This window comes from Podarcis filfolensis (assembly GCF_964270895.1).
Source record: "Podarcis filfolensis genome assembly, chromosome: 16".
Lineage (NCBI taxonomy): Eukaryota > Metazoa > Chordata > Lepidosauria > Squamata > Lacertidae > Podarcis > Podarcis filfolensis.
Genome location: NC_139620.1, coordinates 17335121 through 17358635, shown reverse-complemented (window position 1 = coordinate 17358635; position 23515 = coordinate 17335121). Strand labels below are relative to the sequence as shown.

The 23515-nt window shown below is 45.7% G+C and overlaps 1 protein-coding gene across 4 annotated transcripts in view; it reads left to right on the top strand.

The window, feature by feature from the left end:
* Positions 1-1752: 1752 nt before the first annotated feature.
* The window catches only part of MEF2D (myocyte enhancer factor 2D), a 147627-nt gene continuing 125864 nt past the window's right edge, over positions 1753-23515 (top strand). For 2 of the 4 annotated variants that reach the window (XM_083590313.1, XM_083590308.1), the window contains exon 1: positions 9890-10416. The gene's annotated coding sequence lies outside the window, so the exon portion shown is untranslated. Of the gene's footprint in view, positions 2154-9145; positions 9237-9889; positions 10417-23515 lie in introns of those variants that run through there. The other 2 variants (XM_083590311.1, XM_083590309.1) reach the window with 2 other exon arrangements.

The following is a 23515-nucleotide window of genomic DNA, read 5'->3' as shown; positions in this document are numbered from 1 at the left end:
GCGGGAGGGAGGGAGGGAGGGAGAGCTGGTTCGTTTGAGATGCTGTGCATTTTTATTCCGTGAGATAGGGGCTTTTCGTAGCCTCATGAACTGATAAGCAGCATCCCTTCTGGGACTCAGGCCTCCTGGGTGGAACAAGGCACTTGGCTCCCTGGGCCAATATATACATCAGGGAAGTGAAGTGTGGGAACGAAAGCAACGGGGGGGGGGGGGCTGGGGAGAGTGGGAAAAGACAGCAGCACTGCAAGGAAATGCTGGCATTGGACCAAGGCAGCATGGAACTCCTGTACAAGGCTGAGAAAGCTTGGAGGCTTCCCAGTTTTGTGGCGTGTGCCCCAATCCTTCTGTACGTTTTCCTCAGATGGCCATCACCGCCTCCTGTTGGCGTGAGTTCCACAGTTTAACTCTGTACTGCGTGAAAAAGGACTTTATTTTATCTGCTCTGAATCTCTCAGCTTTCAGCATCCATGTAAAAATGCAGCAGGTGACTGTAACAGAGAGGTAGTCAAACAGGTGCCACCCAGATGTTTTCGGACTATTCCTCCCATCATCCCTCTGAATATGGCTGGCTGTGATGGCTTCAGGAGGGGGGAGACTGAGATAAGTCCACAACACCAGGAGCACATCATGATGGCAGCCCCCCCCCATCTAATTCATAAAAGGAGATGGTGGTGGTGCAGAACATTGGTGTGTAATTATTTCCAGAAGATCAGAATGTGCTGAGTCCAGTGCTTTTTCCCCTGCGGGTACTGGATGGTACGCAGTACCGGCACCTTCCCCACCCCTATCCCAAGGTTAAAAGTGTGGCACTTCCTGGTGAGTTCTGGCACTTTTTCTTTTAAAAAAAGCATTGGTTTTAACAGGGATGAGAAAGGTTTTTCTTCCTCAGTCTGGTCACAGTGCCCCTTTTCACGCAGTGCTTAGTTAAACCGTGGAACTCTCCCCCGCAGGAGGCAGTGACGGCCACAAGAGTACTGGACAAATCCACAATCGGAGGCAGCCATGCTTCTGGCTCTCAGTTGCTGGGAATCGCGGGAGGGGAGAGGCCTCTTGTGCTCAGCTCCTGCTTGCAGGTTTCGCCGAAGAAGCACCTGGTCAGCCACTGTGAGAACAGGATGCTGGACTCGATGGGCCCTTAACCAAAGCATCTGAAGGAGAGTATGTCAACTGCGTCGCTTATGGTGTGCAGACGGCCTCAGGATCAGGCCGTGCTGGCTTGCCTCGCTGCATGCATGCAAGCAAGCAAGCAAGCAAGCAAGGCGGGCAGGCAACCAACTCCTTCCCTCTCCCTCTCCCTCTCCCCCGCCCCCGCCCCTTGCCATCTGCAGCTGCCTCTGGGAGCCAAAACAGCTGCCTGCCTCTTTAAATCGCTCTCTCCCACGTGCTGTCTGGTTGTGCTGGAGACGGTGACGCACTTGTGACGTCAATGGGCGCTAGGGGAGAATTTAGAGCCGGGGAAGGGAGGGGGTAGCTGGAGAGAGGGAGATGTCAGCTCATTTGCATTAAAGGGCCGGCCAGAATTTGCTCCCCCGCCCTCCTGGTTCTCTGGTAGAGGGAAGGGGCGCAATAGAGAAACGACGAGGAGGTGGGAGTGGGGGGGCACCAAAGTGCAGAGACGCCCCCTCAGGCCCCCCACTCCGAGCTCGGGCTCCCTCTGCAGTCTCCTCACAGTCGCAGGCCCTGCAGTAAACAGCGTGTCCTTCCGCGCCACCAGCCTGAAATAATCCCTCGCCTGCTGTCACTCAGTGACACGATGCCCGCGGTGGCGGCAGCGGCAGCACGAGAGGGCAGGGAGGGGACACGTGAGCGCTGCGCGTGTGCAAGCGGGGGCAGGGAGGTTGGCCGGGCGGGTTGCGCCTGCCAGGCGCAGCCACTCTGTCCCTAACCCCAACTTTCCTTACCTGCCTGAGGTAGCAGGTGAAACTTTTTCTGGCAACGGTTCTCTTCCCCTGGATGTCTCAAGAGGAGGAAGGACCTCGACTCTGTGCTAGAGCATTTGCTTGGCATGCAGAAGGTCTCAGGTTCCATCCCTGGCATCTAGGAAAGTTTCCTGGCTGAAACCTGGATGAGCTGCTGCCAGCCAGTGTAGGCAGAACTGAGCTGGATGGGCTAATGCTCTGACCAAGCAGAAGTATTGATTCATAGCCATGTTGGCGAGAACCTTATTTTATTTTGCGTGGCTCAGTGGCAGAGCAGGTGATTTGTACGCAGGAGGTCCCAGGTTCAGTTCCCTGCCTGGAACCCGGGAGAGCCCCTGCCAGTCAGTGTGCACAGTCCTGAGCTAGATGGGCCTAACTTGGTAAAAGGCAGCTTCCTATGTAAATCAGTTCTTTGCACAGAACTATGTGGGTTAGGTGGGACGCGGGTGGCGCTGTGGGTTAAACCACAGAGCCTAGGACTTGCTGATCAGAAGGTCGGCGGTTCGAATCCCCGTGACAGGGTGAGCTCCCGTTGCTCAGTCCCTGCTCCTGCCAACCTAGCAGTTCGAAAGCACGTCAAAGTGCAAGTAGATAAATAGGTACCGCTCGGCGGGAAGGTAAGCAGCGTTTCTGTGCGCTGTTCTGGTTCACCAGAAGCGGCTTAGTCATGCTGGCCACATGACCCGGAAGCTGTACGCTGGCTCCCTCAGCCAATAAAGAAAGATGAGCGCCGCAACCCCAGAGTCGGTCACGACTGGACCTAATGGTTAGGGGTCCCTTTACCTTTACCTATGTGGGTTAGAACCTTTACTCAGTGGCGTAGCGTGGGTTGTCAGCACCCGGGGCAAGGCAAGTAATTTGCGCCCCCTAACCCGTGGATTTGCCCCCCTAACCCATGGATTTGCCCTAACCCCAGATGTTGCGCCCGGTGCGGCCGGCCCCCCCCTGCACCCCCCACGCTACGCCACTGCCTTTACTTTGAGGGAAGGGTGTAAGCTCAATGGTCAAGCACCTGCTTTGTATGCAGAAGGTCCAAGCTCCAACACCTCCAGACATTTAGTTATGAGGCTTGTTGGTCAGATGCTACCCAAAAGTCTTGCAGCACATTTAAAATATTAATACATTATACCATATGTAGAGCTGTGGCTACAGGGCTTCCTGAAACTGTGGAGAGACACTGCTGGTCAGTGTGAACAATAATAGGAGAGCTGATATATTTCTAAGCAGCAGCGGGAGGACTAGATTAATGCTCACCCTTCTGCATTTATGCAGCGCATTTCAAGTGTGACATGCTTCATTTCTGTAATTCTTACAATAACTCAGTAGGGTAGGCCAGTCTCATTTTCCCCAAATTATAATGTATTGAAGAGAGAGAAAGCCACGTGCTTAAGCTTAGTGTAGATAAGAACGGAAGGGGCCTGCTGCTGGGATCTTTATCAAGTCCAGTGTTTTGTTTTCCACCATGGCCACCAGGAAACTGACAGGTAGGAGAGGGAAGCGGCAGATTTCCATTGCTGTTGCTCTCCAGCAATTGGCGTTCAGAGGTAGACTGTTTCTGAACATGGGGGCTCCATTGACTCCCAGACATTTGAGGGACTGGTTGTTGATTTCTGAGAGATTCGTGGTTAGTTTCCGTTTGGCATTTGATAACTGTGTACGTGATTACTTGGGTATTTTAATGAGCTTCTGTAGGTTTTTTTTAGTGCTGTGTTTTTATTGTACGGATCAGTTTTAATTTTTGTATGCATTATGCAAGTTGTCTAGATGCTTTATTGTAATAGGCAGCCAAGAAATTTAATAGACAGAATGATGATGATGATGATGAAGAAGAAATTTATTGTACACATTTTGATGTCAGCTCAAGATGCACCTTTTTGCACAGGCCTTTGGGGGCTGGAGGATGAGATTAGAATATTTTTCAAATTTGGCATTTACATATTAAGTGGTTTAATTGTATTGAGCTGTGTGTAAAGTGCTCTGGGTGATGGGCATAAATGCATGGTGATGGGCATAAATAAATTCTTTAAAATCAAATTTAGCTTTTATGCCTATTAGCTAATGATAGACCTGACCTTCTTAAAACGGTGGTCATCCATACACCTTGTAGTGGTGAATTCTGTATCCATTCTGTGGAGGAAGACTTTCTTCTGATTGGCCAGGTCGTCCATCTATTTCATTGGTTTGGAAAAGGGCAACCAGAATGATCAATGGAATGGAGTGACCCCCCTCTGAGGACAGGCTGCAGCATAGGTACTTTTTAGTTTAGAGCAGGGTTTCCCAAACTTGAGTCTCCAGCTGTTTTGGGACTACAATTCCTATCATCTCTGACCAATGGTCCTGCTAGCTAGGGATGATGGGTGTTGTAGTCCCAAAACAGCAGAAGACCCAAGTTTGGGAAACCCTGGTTTAGAGAAAAGGTGACATTATAGGGATGTATAAAATCATGCATGGCATACAGAAAGTGGATAGAGAAAAGTTTTTCTCCTTCTCTCATAATAGCATTAGAACTTGGCGACATCCAGTGAAGCTGAATGTTGGAAAATTCAGGACAAATAAAAGAAAATACTTCTTCATGCAGTAGATAGTTAAACAATGGAACTCCCTCCCACAAGAGGTAGGGATAATAATAATAATAATAATAATAATAATAATAATAATTTATTTATACCTCACCCATCTGGTTGAGTTTCCCCAGTCACTCTGGGGAGCTCCAAATCGAGTGTTTAAAACAGTACAGCATTAAATATTAAGAACTTCCCTAAACAGGGATGGCTTTAGAAGAGGATTAGACAAATTCATGGAAGATAAGGCTATCAGTGGCTACTACCCATTATGGCTATGCTCTGTCTCCACAGTTGGAGGCAGTAATGCGTCTGAATATGAGTTTCCGGAAGCCATGGAGATAGGGGTGGAGAGAGAGAGAGAGCTCTTGTGCTTGGATCCAGCTTGTGGGTTTCTCACAGAGATGTAGTTGGCCACTGTAAGAACAGGATGCTGGACTAGATAGTCCATTGGCCTGATCCAGCGGTCTCTTCTTATGCTCGTATTGCAGGAGCCAGCATTCTAACATTATAGAGTTGGGCTCCTGTGTCCCCACTGATTCGCTCTTAACTGTGGCTTGATTAGCACATTTTTATTACTAACAGCAGCAGCAGCAGCAGCAGTAGTAGTAGTCAACAATCAGTTTCATGGTGTGAAAAATTTATGCACAAAAAGGTGTCATTAAAGACAGAACAGAAAGCCAGGCTTTTTTCCTTGTCAGATGACAACCCATTTTTCCCACCTGGAATCAGTGACTGACAGCCCCAAGATCAAAATTTGCCATGAGCAGTGGAGAACCCCCTGCCACAGATTGCCAAAAGGAGATGGCATGTGTGGCGCATAGCCCCTATCTTATCTTCTACACCACCTTTCCAGGGAAAGTTGTTGCTGACCAGAGCTTTTGTGCTAGAAGAGACTTTGAGGTAGGAAATCTGGAGTGCAAGTTGACAGATGACTTGGAAAAGACATTTAAAAATTAGGCATTTCCTATAAGGGGCTTTATGTTCTTCTCTGCAGAAGACCTGCACGGCTCAACATTTTCCTGGAATCTTGTACTCGGCACCAGAGGGCGATAGAGTGCCACAACCTCTCTGTACCTTGTTGCCCCAAACATGGTAGGGTTGTCTTTGAACACCAGAAAGGTCAGTGTGATGATAAGAAAAAAATGCTTGAGTGCATTAATTAGTAAAAATGCTTTTAAAAAATGTTTCTTCTGAAGTCTTAGAGATGAACCTCAGAAACAATTGTGGGAATAATATTTGCATTTTTAAAAATCACCAGTAAAGTTTCTGGGGTTGTGACTTGTTCTGGGAACTGTAGGGCCAAGATAGGCAAATCAGATGAAGGCTGCCTGCATAGCTCCATTGCCTTATACTGTCACATTATTGGCCCATCTACCTCAGTATTGCCTGCATAAAGTGTGGGGAAACTTTGGCCCTGCAGAGGCTGCTGAACTACAACTCCCATCATCCCACTGGGCGCACTTGCTGGGGCTGGTGGGAGTTGTAGTTCAGCAACATCTACAGGGCCAAAGGTTCTCCACATTGCTCTCCACTGACTGGCAGCAGCTCTACAGGATTTTAGGCAGGGGACATTCCCAGCTCTTCCTGCAGATACCAGGGATCAGACTTGGCTTCTTCTACATACAAAACTCTTCCCCTGTAGATGACAGACTCTTCAGTGGACAAATTGTCAACGCAGGAAGTTGTCACCCTAAAGGAGAGCTATTTAGTTACATGGGGGGGTTTGTACAATGGTAATTGGTAACTTGCAAATAATATGTCCAGTTTAGAAGCTCTTTGGGGAAACTGGATGTAATTACCCATACTGGAGCTGATCTAGGAGATTGTGGAACACACACACAAAGAAATAATTAGTACAAGGAAATGAGTCTGGTGAATGTGGTTGATATTTTATTTTGGCTGTGAGTCAGTGTGTGTGTTTTTAGAATGCAGCTTCATGAGGATACTTAGGACACATCCAGATGGAGAACTCTTCCAGGAGCAAACAGATGCAGGCAGACCAGGAATAAAAATTGAAGTGTGAGGGCTTTGTTTGCAAAACCAGACTCAAGCAACTGAGGCTCTGAAATGGCTTGAAGAAGGGGAAATCACTCACCATGCAAAATACATTTTAACAATTAACTCGCAGATGGATTCTTCTCTCCCCGTCCCCTACCCTCCTTGTTTCTAAGTTAAACTTCTGGAAATGTGATATTTTGTTGTAGAGGTTGCATTGTTCTCTGACACTGAAAATGGCTTAGGTGTGAATTCATGCAGTGTAACTGGTCTCTCAGCTGTGTGGAAAGCGAGTAAGGTGTGTGTAGGTGTGAGTGGGTGTGAGTGTGAGGTTTCTGTTTCCTGATTTGCCAATTGCAAGCGGCTGATTTTGCTCTGTGGCACCTGGAGAAATTCTCTCTAGCTGCACTGTAAATGAGAAGAAAGCCGAAATCACAAGTGCATTTAATGTTCTTTAATTACACACGGGAATCTTCACCCACTTCACCATGAATCACAAGTCCTGCGACTTTTTTCCAGGCAAGATTGTGGCCACATTCGGGCGGTACATTTAAAGCACTATGATACCACTTTAAACAGTCATGGTTTCTCCCAAAGCATATTGGGAACTGCAGTTTGTTAAGGGTGCTGAGAGTTGTTAGGAGACAACTTTCCCCCTCATGGACCCACAATTCCCAGAATTCCCTGTGAAGAGGGATTGGGTCAGACCCTCCAAGTGTCCGTATTTTCCAGTGACAGTCCCAGATTTACAGAAGCCGTCCGAGTTTCTGATTTGATCATGGAATGTTCTGCTTTTCCTTAGAACATCCTTATTTTCATCGGAGAAATGTTGGAGGGTATGGAGTTATTCGACTCCAGTCAAGGAGAAAAGTAACTATACAACCTTTAGAAGATATCTGAAGGCAGCCCTGTATACGGAAGTTTTTTTAATGATTAATGCTTTATTATGTCTTTATTTACGTTGGAAGTTGCGCAGAGTGACTGGGGCAACCCAGTCAGATGGGTAGAGTATAAATAATAAAATTATCACCATTACCACCACCATCATTATCATCTAGTACGTCCCTATTTTCTTGAAGAAGAGACAAGCCCATTTTTCAGTTTCATGCAGTTCTCAACCTGTGGGTCCCCAGATGTTGTTGGACTACAACTCACTTCATCCCTGAGCTCTGGCCTTGCTAGCTAGGGGTGATGGGAGTTGTAGTTCAATAACATCTGGAGACCCACAGGTTGAGAAAGCCTGCGTGACCAGGGTATCTCAAGCCCATCCCCTAGGCATACCTCTTCTCGGACGAATATAATTTGGGGGGTAGTTTTAGTAATATTATTTTATCTAGACTAGAGAAAAGTCTGCCGTGTTCCCTCTGAAACACTTTTGTGTACCTCCTGGGGGGTATGCGTGCCACACTTTTGGAAACAGTGCCCTAGGGGAACCCGTCAGACTCCTCATGGACGCATGAGGGAATTATATTCATTCATTGTAGTCTGTGCCTATTTAGAAGTGCTAACTGGCCTTGCAAATGCTTCTATGTACCGTATTTTTTGCTCTATAAGACGCACCAGACCACAAGACGCATCTAGTTTTTGGAGGAAGAAAACAAGAAAAAAAATATTCTGAATCTCAGAAGCCAGAACAGCAAGAGGGATCGCTGTGCAGTGAAAGCAGCAATCCCTCTTGCTGTTCTGGCTTCTGGGATAGCTGCGCAGCCTGCATTCGCTCCATAAGACGCACACACATTTCCCCTTACTTTTTAGGAGGGAAAAAGTGAGTCTTATAGAGCAAAAAATACAGTATATGTATTACAAGGTCTTCTCTCAGTGCTATTTTCTTTCCAGAAAAAGAGGTGCCAGAACTCACCAGGAACACCTCCCTCATTCTCTTAGAATTGCAATGGTGCCCCCCTGAAAGGTGCTGGAACTGAGTTCCAATGAGTTTCCCTCTCCTAAGGGGAAAAAACCCCTTTTTGAATCTGAAATTTATTTATTTATTTGATGGTGACCCTCTAGAAGAGATAACAGGCCCTCCAGCTGTTGCCTGTGGAAACGTTTCTCTGGCCCTTCAAACCTTGAGGGGACAGTGTCAGCTCTCTAAAGAGAAGTGTTTTTGATATTCTGGCACTTTGAAGCGAACACTTATACAGGGAAGAGACGTGAAATATTATTATTGCTATTGCTATTATTATTACTAGTTACAGGTAGGTAGCCATGTTGGTCTGCCGTAGTACTTTTTATAGTACTTGAACTGAAACACCCCCCCCACCACCACCAAAAACGCCTGCTGCCACATTTTGGCTACCTTTTTAGTTGATTGAAAAGTTCTCTTTATAAAAAAAAGTGAAAAAAAGTAGCTGCAAAAGAATAGAATGTGTTTTCTATATATGTAAGCATGAAATATAAATACAATATTACAATGTATTCATGTACAAAAAGCGAATTATGGTTCAAAGAGCTTTGCATCTATGTATTAGGTGACCTTGACTTCTATCACATTTTAAGCAAAATGTCAAGTTTGATGAGTGAAAATAATCCATAAGGCCGGTCGTTGCATTGGAATTGTCTTGACCAAATGCGGTTTTAAGCGATTAATCTAACCAGCCAATCAGTTAAATGTCACCACCCTCTTATTTATTCTGCTCTCTTTCTCTCTCTCCCTCATGGCTTCTTTAGGAATGAACGCACTGAATATTGATGTGTCCAGCTGTTCTTGGAGGCTGGGAGGGAAAAAAGCCTGATTAAGAAAAAAGAAACGAAAGAAAAGGTAAACAAACACACACGAGAGACAGTGTTGTGCAATGGTTAGAGCTTGGGGCTAGCAGGCATTGCATTCTCCACGCAGCTGACCTGCCTTGCAGGACTGTTGTGTGGAAAGAACCGGCCCCATCGCCCTTTTGAGAAAGCGGTAGCATTAAAACGCAAATAAACCTTTGAAAAATAGCTCGTAAAACCATTTAAAACGCTATAAATCTTTTAAAGGGTGAGACCTTTTAACCCGTCTTGCAGGGCTGGTGTAAAAGACTGGGGGGGGGGGCAAAGCCACGTCCGCTGCCCTTTTGAAGAAAAAGGTAGCATGGAAGAATGCAATACACTTTTAAAAGAAAAAGTGTGCGGAGGAGCAGAGGGAAATCCTAGTGCTGCCATTTCTGCCAAGCCGCCCAAATCCAGTTGCAATTCGGAGGTGGAGGGAAAAGAGGGCCAGGCGGAGCGCGGGCCGCTTTAAGCGCTCCTTTGGCGAGCTGAACCAACTTCCCGCAGGCGGAAGGATATACAGGCAGAGGCCGCACTGCAACCTAGCTTGCATGTTTGCAAGGAGGAGGAGTGTGTGTATTGAGATGTCCGTGTGTATGTATGCATATATATAAAATTTGGGGGCCTGGTTGGCTCCGCCCTTCCTTTCTCTGGGCCCTCCTTTTCCAATACTTGGGTTGCACACATACACACACACACACAAAATCTCTCTCTGGCAACGTTGTAGCCTCTCCCCCCCCCCCGGGTTGTGCAATGTAGTTGCCTTGTTATTAATTTATTATTATTATTTTTAAAAAAGAATTGTCGCTAGGAAGGAAGGGAAGGAAGAGAAGCAAGAGGAGAGAGAGAGAGGCAGAGCGAAGAAAGAAAGAGGAAGAGGAGGAGGAAAAATTAAAAAAAAAAATCAAACAAGGACGCAGGATTGCAAAGAATCGACGGCGGCTCCCAGGAGGACGAACTTTAAAGCTGAGGGGGACTGAGATTGGCATCGGGGCTGTATGCTGAGAATGTGCTTGTCCTCCTTTTAGGGGGAGGGAGGTTGCCTGGTTTTTCTCCCCCCCCCCCCGCACTCCCCGCCGCCTTTTTGTTGTTGTTGTTCGAGAGAGGCCCTTGAGCCAGCCAGCCAGCCTGTTCTTGGGAGATCAGCTGTCTTTGGAGGCGCTCCGAGGAGCCAAAGGCAGAGAGAGGAGAAGGTAAGTGAAACTTACACGCGTTGTGTCAGTTTTCTTGGGGATGGTGTTGTTCTTGTGTCCTCCAACCCCACCCCCGTCTCTTTCCGGGGTGCAAAGCAGGATATTTCTTAAATTGGGTGGGAGAGACCAGACCCCCCCCCCTTCCCGGGGCCTGGGGTTGTTTGGAGAGGAAGACGGCAGGAGGCTCAACAGAAAAATAAGACATGGACTCTTCCAAGCTCATTTCCTCATGATATTTCTGTTTCCACCCCCCCTCCTCCCACCCCGCAAACAAAAAAACCAGCAAAATGGTACAGTACTGTAAAGCGAGGAAGCGGGGAGGAGATGTACCAAGGAGAGTCAGGGCAGAAGTGGCTGCTTTCTTAAGTGGGGGGAGATATGTGTGTGAGTGTTTTTAGGGGTCACCGGTGGGGAGGGGAAGATGAGGGAGAAAGTGGAGATGGGCAGCTTCCAGTGGAAAAAGCTAGATAATTGATCCGTGTGTGTTTGGGTGGGAGTGGTGGGGTGTAAAAAGAGAGGCAGAGAAGGGAGCAAGCACTTGAGATGGATGTGGAGAGTTGGGGTGTGAAATCTAATGTTGCTGGAAAATGAGGCGAAAGGGAGAGCTGTGGGTGAAAGTGCAGGTAATGGGGTGCATTAGAAAGTGGGGTGCATAGTGCTTGGGTGCCTCTTCAGAGGTGGGAGGGAGAGATACAGGGAACTTTAAAATAGAAGATAGATAGGGAAATTGTCCCAGTATAATGTATCTTGGGGTTATCCTGAAATGCAGGTTTCATTATGGTGTGTGTAGTCAAAGGTTTGGGGCGAAAAGTGCATTGGAAGAATAATTCTAAGTGTGAGTTGTTTTTTTAAGAGGATGATGAGAACTGAGGGAGAAATATTGGGGTGCCTAGATTCTGATGTTATGAGACGGCATTCATAGAGAGGAGGGGAAGAATACACCCCTCCCCGCCCCACTGACTTGGGAAGAGTGAATGGTTAGAAAGGAAAGAGGAAGGATAATAAGGAAATACGATGGGTACAAATTATGCAGTCTGGCTGAAGAATATAAGGGAAAGAATCATGCGAAACTGGAGGAATGGTTTCTTGAGATGTGGAAGGAACTGGTGGAAAGCAATTCTGCAGGAAGTGTAAGGGTTTGTGGTGGGGGGAGAGGGTTAAAGGGGAGCATCTTGGAGCAAAAAAACCAACTATTATTTTATGTAACTGGTGCTCTTTAAAATGTGCTAGCCTCTCTAGATCTTGATGTCCTGTCAAGTCAACAGTGTTCCCATTTGACAAATGGAGGACTGAGGCCCAGAGAGACCAGCAGTGCAGGCATATGTGCCTACCCAGAAATAAACCCCATTTAGTTTGATGGCACTTACTACTTAGAATTAAGCACATAAAGTATTTCAGCCTAAGTTTGCTTAAAAGCCACTAATGGAGATGAGAGTCCACCACCTTCCAAGGAAGGCTGTTCTTAAGTCAGTATGCTTGATGTTTAATAAAAAAACAACAACCCTGTCTTGTCATTTGAATCCATCAGTTCTAGAGCAACAGCAAAGAAATCTGCTCTATCATCTGTGGGACAGCCCTTCTCAGGACCTTTTATGTTGGTCCTCAGTTGCTATCCCAAATTGAAAACTGTGTCTCTATGTGCGGATATTCATTGGCAGCTCACTGTCCTTATCAACATAAGCACAAAACAACAGAGCAGCCACACAGAATTTGTGGGTTGTCCTGTGTGTTGTGTGTAGGACTGTGAGGAATTGCTTTATGCCCCTACGAGGTGTCCTTTGCAAGGCTAGCACCCTCCAGAAGTTTTGGGATACAACTCTCGGTTGTGATGCCTGGGCTGATGGGACTTGTAGTCTTAAGCATCTGGAAGGGGGCAGGTTTGTGAAGCCTGGCTTGGAGGCTTAAGATTCACAGAGGCACTTTATTTTAAAGCATCACAAAGTCTCTAGGATGTTTGCTGTTGCTGGTTCAAGAGTATGAGCCAAGAAGTCTCGGGTTCAGATACTACCTCTGCCATGACCTCCCCAGATACCCTTTGCCAAGTCCTCAGCACACACACCTTGCCCCCATATGTCTTGATCAAAGCAAATAATTATTGCTACTAGCCATGGTGAGCCAAATAGAGCCTCCAAAATTGGAGACAGGGTACCTGTGACGCTAGATTCTGAAGAAAGGGCTGTTGCCTCTGTGCTCTATATATGGCCTTCCTGGGAGTATTTGTTGGACCCACCTTGACTTGACCCAGCAAGGCAATTCTTGAGTTCATAATACTGGCCTTCTGGCCAGCCCCGTTGCAAGAATTACCATCACAGGGCATGTAAAGAGTTTTGAGTGCTTAAGAGAGAGAGATTTATGGCAGTAATATTAGATTTGCTATGCTACCCCAAACCTCCAAACAGACATTTATATGACAAACTATTTATGACCTCATTGGCCTCAGAAGTAATTCGGAGCTCGAATTAGGCCAAGTGCCATCTTCCAGTGGGACTGATTCTCTTGGAACACAGCTGTGCAAGCCTTTGTATTACACGGAATTCTCTGCTGGACAGAATGAAGAGCTGTGTGTAACCTGAAGCCTTCCAGATTCTCACACCAGTATGTGTTGTTTTAAAAACATTTCCCAATACCCTTTTATATGTGTGTCAATGTTAATAGCAGTTTTGTTTGGATATGCTATGTGGATGGGGCCTGGTAGTTATATTTAGCAAACTGTCTCTTCCCCAAATCCAGAATTGCGAATAGGCAAGGATTATGGGAGTTGTAGTCCAGCAACATCAGGTTCCCCCATCGCTGACCTACTTTGTTTCTGTTCTGATGGGTGATGATTCTGCTGCTGCTGCCATTTAGTGCAACCATTGCAAGCTGGTGTCCTCCACTCATATGTTTTGGATTACAACTCCCATCAGCTGGCTGGGGCTGATGGGAGATGTAGTCCAAAACATCTGAGTGGAGGACACCACTTGCAAAGGCTGCACTGGTGAAATATTAGTGTGCATATGTGTGTAAGCAATACTTATACTGGTGCCTGTGTTTGGAGAGGGCAATGTGTCTGGCTTTTGCGGCTGGAGGAGTGAAGCTCATTGGACTAGCAAAGCCAGATGCTCTTGATAAGCAGAAATTGTGGGCTTTGTTGACCTCCTACTTTGTGGAGGCTGCCAGCTCTGGTTGTTTGGATCCAGTTAAAATCCTAGAAAAAGCTGGTTGTGTGGACTTCTTCGGCCATTTCCCAGACAGGCTCCATGGGGGAAGAAGAGGAGAGATGATGGTGGGTCTCAGAGGACTGTCGGAAGAGGGCGGTGGGGCATCTGCAGCAGCTGTGCTAAATATCAAATTGTTCTTGACATGTTTCTGGGTGTTTGCGTCTCTCCGGGCACCCTTTTGGGAAGGGAAGGCTGTTACTTCTGGGCTGATACACTGGGTACTATTCCCTTTTCAGGCAGCAGGGAAGACGGGTATTTTGAATTTTGCCAGGAGTGAAAGCAGAATCCTTGTGATGTGCCGGGTGATGGTGGGGACTGGATTTTTTTATAAAAAGGATGAGCAATTGTCTAGATGGCTTGCCAGCCAAGGAGTGGAAACAAGTCACTTCTCCCAACCTGGCTTATAGCCAATCCCTATTCATCTGCACACCACACACCCTCTGTCTCCCTTGTGGCAGTGGTATCTTCCCTACCCCCTCTTTCTGTTTGCCATCTTAGTTGTCCTCTTGCACAAACATCACATACACTTCAGCACTACCTTTGATGTACTTTGTTGTTCTTGTTTTCATAGCTGTTTCCCCTGTGGTACAAGTGTGTTTGTCACTTGGCTGGACCCTTTCTCCCTTATATTACTTGTCTGCTTGTGACTGACTCTTGTGTGCGTTTACGCACATTTTTCTCACCTGGCCGAAGTCAGCCTCTGATATCCAGTGTTTGCATGGTGCTTATTCTCTCTCTGTCTCTCTCTCTCTTTCTCTCTGTCCGTCTTTGCAACAGAGGCCCATCTCTGTCTGCCCCTGCCTTCAAAAATGAGGCGGGTAATGTCTACAGCGAGGGCCTTTTTGGTGATGGTGCCCTGTTTATGAAACACCCTTCCTCACACCCACCACCCACACTTTGGAACTCCCTGCCTTTTGACATCAGGCAAGCACCTTCACTCTACTCTTTTCAGGGCCTTCTAAAAACAATGTTGTTTAGACAAGCCTTCCCAGATATAAAGAATGTGGATGTGTGCTTTAATCTGTTTTTAGCTTATCATTCGGTTTAATTATTTTTGAATGTTTTAAATAACTGTTTTTACTAATAATTTCATTGTTTTATTCTTTTGTAAACTGTTTTGAGGTGTCTTTTTTGTTTTTTGTTTCAAGTATATAGATTATGATGTGAATAAAATAAATAGACAGATGCCAGTTCAGGGCCTGTGTCTTCAGTGCTTGATCTGTTTGTTTGACGTTCAAATGGCTAATGGGGTTTTTTTAACTCCTTGCGTACCCCCATTTCAAGACTTTGAGGTGTATGATTTGCCTGTATGATTTATCGCCATCCCTCTTGCAGAAGATTATAAATGGGCAGAACAGGATCTGTATCTATCTGTGTCATATAAACCGTTGCTGGTGCTGCCTGTTTGAACAGTTGAGGGGATGGCAGAATGGAGAGCCTGGGGTTTGAAGCCGTCAGCCTGTTTCCCCAGGATGTTAACTGGCTCACCTGCCCTTTAATCTAGGCCTGGCTGAGTTCAGCTCCAGAGGGATAATCTGTGGTAATGAAGCTGGCTGCTTTTCACCGGTTTGTGCGCACTCTTATTGCCTCCTGTTGTTTTTGCTGGTTTCTATGGTTATTGTTATAATTTGTCACTTTTATGAATGTTGTAGTTGAGCTGTTTTGCAGGCTGGGATGTGGCCCAGTGGCATAAACCAGCAGTGCACACGTTCACCCCACCCTCACTCAAGTAAATATAGGCTCACTTCTGTAAGCAGAGGTGCACAGTCTTGGTTGCTGTTAAGAGTCCCTCTCTCCATATCCAAACTCTATGCAGGTGTGAAAAAGGGGAGCTCCACAACCCTCAGCCCAGTATCACACTCCATTTCTGCTTTGATGTGCCCTCCGCAGGGATGTTGGCCTCTGTTATCCTGTAAAATTCATACGCCAAGTTTGGATGGTTAGATATAAAAATATCCTATTGAGATACTTGTATCATCATCATCATCATCATTAAAGGTAAAGGTAAAGGGACCCGTGACCATTAGGTCCAGTCGTGACCGACTCTGGGATTGCGGCACTCATCTCGCTTTATTGGCCGAGGGAGCCGGTGTACAGCTTCCTGGTCAAGTGGCCAACATGACTAAGCTGCTTCTGGCAAACCAGAGCAGCGCACGGAAACGCCATTTACCTTCCCGCCAGAGTGGTACCTATTTATCTACTTGCACTTTGATGTGCTTTCGAACTGCTATGTTGGCAGGAGCTGGGACCAAGCAACAGGAGCTCACTCCGTCGCGGGGATTCGAACTGCCGACCTTCAGATCAGCAAGTCCTAGGTTCTGTGGTTTAACCCACAGCGCCACCCGCATCCCTATCATTATTATTACTATTGCATTTATATCTTGTATTTCCTCCAAGGAGCTCAAGATGGCAACATGGTTCTTCCTCTCCTCATTTTATCCTCACAACAACCTTGTGATGTAGGTCAGGGTGAGAAGTAGTGACTGAGCTCAATGTCACCCTGTGAGCGTCATGGCTGAGTGGGGATTTGAACCCTGGTTCCCTAGGTCCTTGTCTAGCATTTAAACCACTATACCACACTTGCTCTCAGATTTCAGGTTTCTTCATGGCTTAGAAACATCTTAATTCAGCCTTCCCCAAATGTGGTGTCAACTGGGGCTGATGCAGTGGCGTAGCATGGGGGGTGCAGGGGGGGCCGGCCGCACCGGGCGCAACATCTGGGGGTTAGGGTTAGGGGGCGCAAATTACTTGCCTTGCCCCGGGTGCTGACAACCCACACTACGCCACTGGGCTGATGGGAATTGTAGTTCAAAATGACTGTGCTGGCTGGGGCTGGGGCTTGAGGGGGACTGTAGTCCAAAACATCTGGAGGTCAGGTCACCAGGTTGGGAAAGGCTGTATTAAGGTGGCGTGTTTTTAGATGTCTTGATGGACAGTGTTGCTTCTACAAGGTTTGTTGGGTTCCTCTTAGGACTAGTCCATCTGGCCTCTGTTCCTGATAGAGATGGACTTTACCAAGAGAGCACACTTTTATTTATATACTAAGATAATCTATATCCTGTCTTTCACAACATGCTGTTGGGGCAGGTTACATTGCATCACAAATACTACTCAGCAATGCAAACACTTTACACCTATGAAAATATTGTTGTGCAGTTCCTTTATTTGGTGGCACAATAAATAAATCCTTCCTGCCGGTCAGAGGCAGAATGAAAAAGCAGCATTTTTACCTGGTGTTGGAACCTGCCCGCCATGGGTACCTGTCTAATATGAAAGCGGAGAGTCCTCTGGGTATGGGGTGCCACTCCCAAGAAGGCTCTGTTCTGTTTTTTTCTGGACAATCAGATCTTTGCTAATGGTGCGGCTACCAATAGAGCCTCGCTAGCTGGTTTCCACTTAGAGGCAGGACAGTGTTTGGAGAGGGTCCCAAGTCGTTCAGGGCTTCATACGCCAGAATCAACACCTTGAATTGCTCATCTGTGTGGGCTCCCAAACTCATAGCCATTTTCAAGGGCCACCCACAAAACACCCAGATTTGGTTTTAACACATGACCTTAGGGAAAATGGGGTTCCTGAGTGTTTTGAGTCTTTTGTTTGGCTGCCCAATGTGTCTCTGGCAGGTGACTCTGTTTTTCTGCCTTCATTCTCAAGTTTTATTTTCTCTCTCTCTCCCTCCCTCCCTCTCTCTCTTTTCTTCCTTCCTTCCACCAGCTGGTTCAACTGCCTGCCTGTGGCCATGTCTCTAACGCTGTGCGGTGGGGCTTATTGCTCTTTCCCCTTCCTGTTTCCTTCCTCCCCCCACTTTATCGTCAGCATCAAAGAACCTGTTGTAAAAAAAATAATATTAAGATGATAGTTGACGGTCTTTGGGTTCTGAACCACTGTCTGGAGCTGATAATGATAACTGATCTAAGACTGAATCCTGACAAGACAGAAGAGGGTCTTGGTTCCATAGGAACGGTCAATTTAGTGATAGGAGTTGGGTCCATGGGCACATTTGCAAATGGGAGAAATTGTTGTGGGCATCTCTCTCTCTCTCTCTGACACACACACACACACACACACACACACGGGTTGCCTGCTCAGACCCTGAGTTTTCAGGGCCCAAACCTGAGATCTAGGGGTGGTGTTATTATATTTAACCACAGTCACTGAGAGCATGTCATTAGAATAAAAAAGTACTGTATCACAAGTGAGCAAATATGTTGCTGGTTGGAATTTAAGATCGAAACCTTAGCTAAAGCAGAAGTGAGGGGACCGTTCCTTCTCACCTGCTTAGGGAGCCTAGGTAGGGAATATTTAATCTAAAAGGAGAGAGTGAAGGAGGACAGAGGACTTCAGAGAGGCTATGCAGTAATTTGTAGCTGGCTCCTGCCAGGCTAAAGCTTGTAAGCTGCATGCACAGTCTTCTTAATCAGCACTACCACCATCATAAGTAATCATCATAATAAAATTTAAGGCGCACTTCCCCACCTGGAGATTCAAGCTCTCCTCCTGCCACCTGGAGGGGCCCTGGAAGACCTGGAGAATTCAGACAAGCCTTACACACACATACACACGCTGCAATCAGACAGACATCTCAACCTCTTACATTGGCTACAACAGGATGCTTCTTTCAAGCCTAATCACAGTGTATCTGATACACTTGGTATCTGAAGAAGTGTACATGCACATGAAAGCTCATACCAATAACAAACTTAGTTGGTCTCTAAGGTGCGACTGGAAGGATTTTATTTTTTTTATCCTGTGAGGTATGGTAGGTTATGTTGGGGGAGAGTGGCTCAATTCTGACATGGGGTCGTGCAATGGTTAAGGAAACTTAACGCAACTCTGATTTTTGACTTATGGAATCATAAAGCTTGGTTATAATTCTGTTTCCATCACTCGGGACTGGTGCACCAGGGAAGCATGAGTGAAATTAAGAAGCATGGGTGTTAGAGGATACTAGCTGGCCGCTGTTTGAAAATTTAAATCATAGATTTGGCAGTATAAACAATTGGTTTGCACAAACCATTATTTGATCTTCCTTCCCCTCCTCTACCATGCCAGCTCATTGCACCCCAGAAGTTCTGGGCAACAACTCCCACTGGTTTGTGTTTTGAAATGATTTCATATTTGATTGTTACTGTAATGATGTGTCGATGTGGCCTTTTTTGTTCTGGTTTGTGTGAGCTGCTTTGAGCGCATTTATATGGAAAAGCAGCATCCAGCTTTTGAAAAAGAATGGTGGTAACTTCCATCAGCTCTGTGCTCGTGAGGCGTGATGGGTGCTGTATTCCAAAATGTCTAGAGGGCACCAGGTTGGCAAAGGGCTGTTCTGTTCAGCTATTGGCCAATGACACTGTTGAGAAATCTGTGGTGGAGGAGAAAATCTGCAAGTAATCTGGGGAAAATTGGCCACAGCAATAGCAAATTTGGGATGTGTTTTGATAAAACATCGGGAGGATTTGAAAACCACCATAGTGTTCCCTTTTTGTCTTCTTTTGCAATATATATATATATTTTAATTGGGATTACTAATTTTTGTGTGTTGTCAACAGTTTAAGTATGCGTGAGGATCTGTTTTGATTTACATTGCAAAATAGGATTCAAAGGTCTTTAAAAAGATTGCAAAACCACAGTGAGGAAGCCCATCGGCTGGAATATCAAGCAGTTCATACCAATTTTTTGGAGGGGGAAGGGAAGTTAATTTGCCCTCCTCCTCCTCCTCCTCCTCCTCCTCCTCCTCCTCCTCCTCCTCCTTGACAGTGAGTTGAAGAGTGGGACAAATTGAGTGAAGGCTTGGGCCTACCACTATTCAGGGTTGCTGGGTCTTGGGGACACCCCAAACCCTCTTACAGAGTAGGACTTCCACCTGCTCAAACTATTTTGCAATGGTTGTGACGTGGATTTTAGATACCTCATCCCTGATCAATGCCTGTCCTTATCTTCTCTCTCTATATATACTGCTTTTCAACACTGTTCCCACAGCCAATTAAAACCAATATCAGCAATTAAAATGTATTTAAAATATTAATATAAAAAGACTGTGGAATACATAAAATCAAGTTTGTTTTTTCTGTTTAAGTGGGTCTTGGAATCTAAATAAATGAAACAACCTATTGATTCAATTATCAATAAGTGAATGAAATACTTGGTTAGTGTTTATTGCTAGATTTTCCCTTCTTTGTAACAGAAGAACACCCCTGCTGGATCAGGCCTCCTAGTCCAGTATCCTGTTTCTATGCCCAAATCTCCAGGAAGTCAGCAGACGGGTGCCACAGGTGTCCTGTTAAAGTTCTCATTATTTTAATCTGTATTCTATCTTTCTACATGAGTGTGTCCATGGTTGCTCACAAGACGAGGAAATCAAGAACAAGAACAAAGCGTCATCACAACAGTCTATTGTTTAACCAATCAATTTCAAAACTGAATACAGCAATCCAAATAAAAGCACACCTCGTTTCAGTCATAATTGCAGCTTTGTAACATTTTAAATTCATTACAAATAGACAATGTTAATCATTAAAGCACCACATCAGTTCCTGTTCTTTATCTGTTGTTAAAATGTGTAAGCCCTCTAGAGTCAAGTATGATAAAATGGTTCCAAGTTTGATATTAATAAGACAGCCTTTGCTAACCTGGTTCCCTCCAGATGTTTTGGACTCCAATACCCATTAGCCCCAGCCAGCACAAGTTGTAGTCCAAAACATCTAAAGGAAACAATCTTAACCTGGAAGTTGAGAATGGCTACAATAAAATTATGCCTATCATGGAGAAAGTGGAGAGAGAAAGTGGAGAGACAGTGGAGACTGTCCAATGAAATTGAATGTTGGGAGATTCAGGACAGATAAAAGTTCTTCATGCAGTGCATAGTTAAACCGTGGAACTCTCTCCCACAGGAGGCAGTGATGACCACCAACTTGAATGGCTTTAAAGGAGAACTGAAGAAATTCATGACAGAGTAGGCTATCAGTGGCTGCTAGCCGCAATGACTATGCTTTGCCTCCACAGTCAGAGGCATCAATGCTTCTGAATGCCAGATGCTGGGGATCACAGGTGGGGAGAGCACTGTTGCTAACATGTCCCGCAGGTATCTGGTTGGCCACTGATAGCATGCCAGTCTAGAAGATGCACCACAGACCTGATCAAGCAGTCTCTTCATCAAGGTTCTGCTTAGCTAGCATGGTCAGTAGCCATCGGCAGGCCTATATAATATTGTGCAGGCAACTCCCCATTTATGCAGGGTTACATTCCAAGGCACCATGCATTGCATGTATTTTGGAACACCATTGAAAAAGCCTGCAAACACCCTCCAAATCTCCTTGCTCAAACTCCAACTCTCCACAGGCCTCAAAGGTCGGTGCAAAGGCTCCTGGGATTGCATTTGCAAAGGCTTGTGTGGGATTGCTAGACACTTTATGTGGTATTTTTGCCGTTTTTAACTCTTTTAGGGTCATTTTTGCCCCTTTTCGTGCTACTTCCAGGTTCATAGCGATGCGTGTGTGCACATGTCTTGAACGTGTGTAAATGGGGAGTTGCCTGTACTATCCTTGTGGATTTGAAGCCCCAATGGAGATTGGCTGAGCTGTTGTGGTGGCACAGAATGTTTGGGTCTTGTTTTGGAAACTGTGAGGGAAGGGACAGTTGTCAGCTTGACTGGGATTGAAATGGCACGTGAGGGTAAGAGGAGGATTGGTAAGTAGGGTAGGTAGATGACAGGGGGCCTAAAGGAAGAATACAGAGCATATTTCAAAAAGTAAAACAAGGACACCCCAAAATTAGTTGAGGTTTTTGTTATGCATTTTTTCGATTGACTGGCCTAAGATCCAGGACAAAGCTCTGCCTTTTGGAAATCCCTGCCCCCTGGACGTCAATTCCGCCTTTGAAATCCCGTTAATGTCTGGGAAAATCTGGACGTATGGCAGCCCTATTTGTGGCTCCCAACTATGGAACTCTCTACCACCAGAGGCAAGTCTGCCGCCTTCACTGAGGTGTTTCTGCCATCTATTAAAAAACAACAACCTTACTCTGTTTGGCTGTTGGGGACTGATGAAATGGTCTCCTTTCTGTTCACTATGAATGATGTATTTGGAGCTGATTTTTGAGTGTGATGATTGTATGGTTTTATTGTTGATTTTTTACTATATATTTTACAATATTTCCTATGCACCATCTTGGGATTCTCAGATGAAGGGTGGTCTAAAAAATATAACAAGTAATAATAAAGTAATAATATTTAATTGAAAGGACAGATACTGTCTTTGCTTTTCAACCAGTTCAAAGCAATGAGGTCCAGCAAGACTTAATTTTTCTCTTGGCTGAGACATCTCTAGGATGTAGGGCCTTAACTAAACATGTTGACAAGTTGAACTGCTCCAATTAATGGTTAGTCATTTACTCAGCACTTGTAGTGTTTGGTTTACAAGCCTGATGCCATTCGAGTTTCCACCCTTTGCAAGGTAGGCCATAATAATGTTCCCATTTTGTGGATGAGATACTGAAACAAACTAGTCAGGGGGAGTGTGAGCTGGAATCTGAACCCCGATGCAGGTCCACTCAAGGTGTATTTGGTGGGGTTTACTCCCAAGTAAGAGTAAAAGGGATTGCAGTAATAATAATGTCTTTTCAAGTTCAACTCCTTCTCTCTGAAGTGTTTATGTTGAGGATGCTGCTGAAGAAGCTATAAAAGGAGGACCAGTCAGACCTTTTATTATTGTCATGGATGATATAATTATTTTGGGATGAGGTTAATAGAAGGGGTTTGGGGTCAAAGCAAATGCCTTAATGCTTAAGCCATTTTTGTAAGAACACCAGTGGTTATGAGTGACCTTTCAGGCAGTCAATAGCAACTGCTTGGCTTTTTAAAAGATATTGATTATAAATTGCCTCCTAAATGATTGATTTTAGCTCTTTCTATAAGCTGTAAAATACTCTCCAAGCAAAGAAAATAAATTTGTACCGTACAAAATCTTGAGGTGAGAGTTTTTTAAAGGGAGGACTTTGAATCCCAATCAAATCATATTCCTATTTTTATTATTAGACAGCCTTTGCTGACCTGGTACCCTTCTCCAGATGTTATAGGACTCCAACTCCCATCAGTCCCCAGCCAGCACAGCCATTTTGGACTCCCAACTGTGGCTGATGGGAGTTGTAGTCCAAAACATCTGCAGAGCACCAGTCTGGTTGAACGAACAACAGAAGCACCCATTTGGGTCAGATCAGGCTGGGTCCATCTGGTCCAGTCTTCTGTTTCCAGCTGTGGCCAGGCAGGTGCCTCTGGAAAAGCCCTCAAGAGGAAGTAAGGCTGAGTAGGGATTTGAACCTAGGTCTTCCCCTGGTTCCCCCAGCGAGCCCTGGTCAACAACTAAGCTGCCATCAGGGCAATCAGTATTTGAAGGCTGGTTCCAGGGCTGCCCCTGCCCCCCATGAGGCAAGGTGAGACAGCCACCTCAGGTGGCAGGATCCACTTTGCACAAAGTCTGGGAGGGTGCAGGAAGTTTAGTGGTGAAAGTGAGCAGACGTGTTGTGCGGGGGGAACATCTGCCTTGTTTGGACTTTCAGCAGCTCTGCTGGTTATTTGAAAACAGAGGAAAGGGACAGAATCTGATGAGTAACTTGATTGGGATTAAGAAAATAAGTCTGTTTGGTGCCCTACCAGAGGTGGCCAGTGGCCACGGATGCTGGTGGGTGGCACTGGACACATACCTCAGCTTCCCAAGAATCCTCATTTCTGTTTTGGCTTTTAAAAAGTAAGTCTCTAGTCCTTATGGTTGTGAAGATATGCTTGGATTGTACAGGGACAATTTCCATGGAAGAATTCAGGGGCTGAGCACCATCCCTGAAATACCTGTGTTCTGCAGTCCTCTGCTCTGTCTGTGTGTAATTGACAGCGGCATTGTTTTATTACTTTTGTTCCC